Source organism: Delphinapterus leucas, chromosome 3 (assembly GCF_059928025.1).
Source record: "Delphinapterus leucas isolate spDelLeu-1000000601 "Yukka" chromosome 3, BTC_Dleu_Yukka2, whole genome shotgun sequence".
NCBI lineage: Eukaryota > Metazoa > Chordata > Mammalia > Artiodactyla > Monodontidae > Delphinapterus > Delphinapterus leucas.
Genome location: NC_143131.1, coordinates 81,268,113 through 81,274,136, shown reverse-complemented (window position 1 = coordinate 81,274,136; position 6,024 = coordinate 81,268,113).

Sequence of the window (6,024 nt, the reverse complement as noted above, 5' to 3'; positions counted from 1 at the left end):
AATTGCACGTAAAATAGAAGTAAATAAGCCCTGAGCGATGGCTTGAGATTCTTCTCTGAGTAAAATGAGCAAGATTTTGTGTACATATTCTCTAAGTTTCCTTTAGTGGCTCAGATGACTTTTTATCTTCCTATTTACTCTTGGCTGTGTTCTGTATAGCTGAGTTTTCTAGATAACTGATCTTGGGGCAAATACATTATTAATCTACACAGGATACAGTATTATGCTCAGTAAGGTGTCAAAGGGAGAGCTGTGTTGCAAAGCATTTCATGAGAAAGAGATTGCAGAAGTGTTGGTGGGAAAGTCACCTTCTTATACACGATAGATTGGTTAAGCAAGAGCTGCAGGTGAATGGGGACCAGAAAAACCAGGCTGTAGCACTGAATCATCCAAATGAAGGAGACAGAGGCATTGAAGGCCCAGGGCTTGGAGCTTGAATGTCCTAGATACCCGTCTGCACCCATCTGCAACATTGTTGGCCTGCCCTTGGGGCAAGAGTTTGGGGGTTAGTCAATGCCTGTTTCTGTCATTTTCATACTCCATAGGTGGAGTGAAAAGAACATTCCTTTCTTTTTTGAAATTTGGGCAAGTTGCATCCAATTTTCATTTAGTGACTTTATTGTCTACCCTAAACATTTTTAGGTACCTAGAAATATTTGGGAATGGTACAACAAAATGCATGGACCACATAACACAACATGACCTTAAGGAGTTCAATTTTAGCAGCATGAACAAAGATAACGGAGGTCAGTTTAGTTTTTTAAGTGGATCAGTGTAGTTCAGTAAACTTGCGAAGTGGAGTAAGATTCTCAAGAGAACCAGGGATGCATAGTCTGTAAAGAATAAGCAAATCCTTGAGATTTTTTTCTGACGAAATGGTACCCCATGTACTACTGATACAGTCGAAACGAATGCACTAAGGGTATTTTAAATCTTATAAAATTTAGTCCACACTCTCTACCTATTTGGACGTATTCTCCTTGCCATTTTAATCAGATAATCATTTGCTAGCAATTGAGTTTGTTGATACTGTTGCCAACTTGATTAATGAAATGGAGTGTGGACCCATTTATTCCTCTAAAAAACAAACCATTTATCTTTGTTTCTGAAGTTTCTTCCCACACTTCCACCACCTTGGTCCCTATCCAGTTCTTCCCAAAGATCTAAATGCATCTCTTTCCTGTAAAAAATGGGCTTCATAGTGGCCGACCATTGCACTGGGGACTGGCTTGTTCAATTTACTTTAAGGTCATGTTAAAACAACATTGTCCCAACTATAAATAAGTTGCTTAAATTGAGGTCAAAGGTAGCCCAAGGAAGTAACCTTCACTGAGCCACCTGAGCACACTTCCAGAAATGCATTGACCTACATACACAACACATGTTCACAATCGATTAAAAGTGCCCTCCAGTGAACCAGCCTCTTGCTACTTTCTTTGTAACCTCATCAGAGAGCTTGGGGGCTATCAGGACTGTCCCTACTGATAAATGGCGGCAAGGCTCATGCTGGGGATGGGACCTAGGAAAGGACTGAATCTTTGCTCTCCATCGTACCAAAAAGTGAGACAGGAGGACTATCTTGTCAGGAAAAAACACAACTTTCTAATACCTTTATATCTCTTCCTGCCATGACAGAACCTGTGTATCAACAATCTGGGATTTTCTAGGTCCCCACTTAGGCATATTTTCTTTTTAAGAAGACTAAAAGACGCAGGGACATAGAAATTTTTAAGCATTGGGAGAACATTTTGGGGTTTTCCAAGCCTATCTAATGACCATATTCAAACATGAAGAGTTAATAGTTTAAAAAAATTAATTTACGTCAGTTACTGTGAAAATTGTTCATATTTCTCTTTTATATGCAGCACTATGGAAAAATGTTGCGACTGTTACCACAATCTTATCTCTACTGATGGTAAACAAGAAATGCTTGAACATGTTTCTAAATTAATGCAGGTTAAAAGGCAGCCTACGCAAAATTAATGCTGAATTTTGTGCAACTTATTCTGGTAGCCATTTGGGGGAAAAAAAGCCAAAAACCAATAACACTCAAAAATAAGGGACACATCAACCACTGCTGAGACTCATCATGAAGAAGAGACAATATTTTTCTGCCCTTTGGCATAAGTTGTAAATTACAGGAAGACATGGTTTCTGGATTATAAGCTTTTATACAGTCTAAAACACTTAACAGTATCATATAGTTGATTTCAATAGATTAATTTCTGTTTGAATTGATGAAGAGCTGAAGGGACATGACACTCATAGATAAGCATTTAGATTTATTATCACCGAAGACTGTCTGGATGTATCATCTTGCCCTGGATATTAAAGACTTGTTTCTGCGCTACTTGGGGTGTGGGTGTGCATGTTAGACCTGCACTAGTACTTGTCTCACCATTGGAGGGAAGTTCTTTCCCCATATGTGGCATTTCCTTCTTTCCCTTATGTAAGTGTAGATGGGAACAACCTTGCTTGTCAGACAGATAATGATTTACTGCATTTGAAAGTTTTAATGCTAGGTTAACATAATTTGGGACTTCCCGGTAGTCCAGTGGTTAAGACTCTGTGCTCCCAATGCAGAGGACACAGGTTCGATCCTTGGTCAGGGAACTAAGATCGCACGTGCCATGTGGTGCAGCCAAATAAAAATTAAAAAAAAAAAAAATTGAAATGAAACATTGCTCAAAACAATGACTTTTCTATCTGTGGCAGATGATGTTTTCCAAAGATATCTAATGATAACTCTAATCCCACATTATTCTACAATGTGGTCTTGATACTCCCTCATCAAGAGATAGAGTTTATTTCTCTATGTTCCTAAGTTTGGATAAGCCCTGTGACTGCTTTGACTTATGAAATACGGTGGAAGTGACACTGTGCTAGTTCCTGGTGTAGCCCTTAAAAGTGTTTGATTTATCTTAACTGCTTTTGCATCATGCTTACTCTCCATGTGCTCCCTCTTAGAGCTGCCATGCTATGTATGAAAAGCCCAAGTCAAAGTCACACGGAAAGCCACGTGCAGGGATTCTAGTGTCTAGCCCAGCTTACCTCCCAGCGAACAGTCACCTCTGACTGTCAGCCAGTTGAGTGGGCCATCTTGGATGTCCAGGCCAACTGAACTTTCGGATCACTGCATCCTTGAAGACTGCTAACCACCACGGCATGGGAGATCCCAGGGAAGAACCACCCAGCTGAGCCCAGCCAATCTGTAGAACCATGAGAGAAAGTACTTTACTTTATTGAAATTGTGGATTGATATTACAGAAATAAGTTACACTTGATATATGAAATACATATTAGCCCATTTAAAAACATTTCATTTAAAGTTGAGGCCTGAGTGATATGATCACAGCCCTGTCCAACACCTTCATTGCAGCTTTGTGAGATCCTAAGCAAAGTACCCAATTAAGCCATGCCTAGACTCCTGGTCCACAGACAATATGAGATAATAAATGTTGGGCTATGTAGGTTTTTTGTTAACAATCTTATTCACATGTAATACAACTCGCCCATTTAAAGTATACAATTGAAAGGTTTTTTTTCTCTTCACAGCATTGTGAAACCATCACCACAATCAATTTTGTAATATTTTCACTACTCCCAAAATAAAGCCCATAGTTTTTAGCTGTCACCCGCCTTTCTTCTATTCCCTCAGCCCTAGGCTACCACTAACCTACTTTCTGTCTCTATAAATTTGTCTGTTCTAGACATTTCATATAAATGGAATTATACAAACAAAGTTGAGCACTGAGGGTTGAACATAATATTCCTTTTTGCTAAACTGTAAGTTCCTCTAGGTAAGGAAATATGACTATTCGGACTTGAATCTCTAGCATTCAACAATGTTTTGAACTTAGTAGATACTCAGTATATGTTTGTTAAATGAATAACTCTTCCCTTTTATACTACACTCAGTCCAATTTTCCTACTCATTAAGATTCCTCTTCAATGTCAGTAAGTTATTTTATAAATTGAACTCATAATCCTACCCCATGATTGCCAAAGAATGTCGTTCTGATGAGTTGACAAGTTTTGGCACCTTTTTGTCAGGTGATTAGTAATGTTGAAACTTATGTAAGGTTTTATCAATGTTATACACATGCATATGTATTTATATAGGTATTTACACATTAAACAGACTAAACATTCTTTAATTTTTGACCCCGCTGATTCAAACAAGGATGATAAACTTCCTTTTTGTAATAATTAATTAATTATTGCTTAATTAATAATTAAGCAAGTGTTTGATAAGATTACAGATGTACTATTTACTTTCTTATGACAATATTCTCAAATATTTTAGATGTCTTGTTAGCAAACAATTAAAATGGTAATTTGTAGTATTTACTATTCATAAAAGAAGGTTTGTTTAATAGGCTATTTAACTGGACTTTTTTAGCATTTCCTTTCAAGCAAGTACTATAATTTCATGTAAACCATACAGCAACAGTAAAACATTATTGGGCTCGAGCATCGTCTCACTGGCAAGTGTGGGCTTTCTGGTTCCAGTGAGCGTGGACGCTAATGAAAGCTCCACCCCCCACTGCTTGGTGATCACAGTCTAACAACTCCACCTCTCCCCTCAGTCTTCTCACATCTCATGGAGTTTACAAGGTGCCTGCATGGTGTCTGAGACATAATAAATGACCAACAGCTATTAGATCTCTGTTGGAGGCAGGATTAGTCCAGTTCTAGAATCAGCTCCTCCCCTTTCACACAGCCTCCACCTCGATATTCCTAATAGGTAAGTGTCAGAAAAAGTGGTTACCATAGCTTGAAGTCTTCCTGATTGTAATAATCACATCTGTCAGCTTATTCTCAACTCCTCTGTTCTTTGTTTCTTCTAATTTCAGTCCTAGCTCTACTCTTGAGGGATCACTAAGTTGAATTTCAGCATATCTTCCCCCTTTTCTCCCTCCCTCCCTCCCTTCCTTCTTTCCCTCCCTCCCTCCCTCCCTCCCTCCTTCCTTCCTTCCTTCCACAAATACTCTATTAATACATAGTGAGTGCCAGTCTTCTCTAGGGACAAAACAGTAAAAAAAAAAAAAAAAAATCTCTGCTCTTATGGAGTTTACATCCTAGCAGGGGAGACACAATAAACACATAAACATGAAATACAGTATATTGTAAGATAGTGAAGAAATAAACCATGCAGGGTTTGGGAGTAGAGAATGAGGGAGAGGGTATCATTGTGGATGGGGCAGTCATGGTGGGCCTCTCGAGGACTGAATAAAGTGGGCCACACCATCAATGCCCTAAGAGCTCTCAAGTGTCAAAACTTCATAGAGGCCTGTCGTGTAGTGGAGATGCCTGCTGCCATCCTGTGTTATGATCGCTTACCTGGCTGGCTTAAGCTGGGCCAAAGAGATCCTCAGTGAATATGAACTCTCTGTAGGTAGATGGAACCACAACTCTGTAGTTTTACCAAGAGTTCCTGTGAAGTAGAGGAATCAGCCTGCAGCGTGATAGAAAAGAAAAGGCATTTAGAGTCAGAAGCAGAGATGAGACCCTCACAACTTTCCAGACTCTGTTTCCCTCCTTGTGAGCCTGGCACCATTCCTGCCCTAGATCCATAAGATGCTCTATAACTTACAACAAGGCCCTCCTTTCCCCTTTCGTGCTTGGTAGTTTGAATTAGATTTTGTTGATGAAATCAGGCTCTTGATTCCTTCTTACTCCCTCCAATGCCCGAGGGATATATAATAAAATGTAAAAGCAAATATATAACAGAAGGATGTGAAGGTTAATTTTATATGCCAATCTGATTGGGCTAAGGGATGCTCAGATAGCTGGTAAAACATTACTTCTAGGTGTGTCTGTGTGTATCTGGAAGAGATTAGCATTTGATTCAGGAGGCTGAGTAAAAGGATCCATCCTCAGCAATGTGGGCAGTCATCAGCCAATGGGGGGCCCAAATGGAACAAAAAGGTAGAGGTAGGCAAATTCTCTCTCTTTTCTTGAGCTGGGACATCCAACTTCTCCTGCCCTTGGATGCTGGAGCTCTTGGGTCTCAGGCCTTCA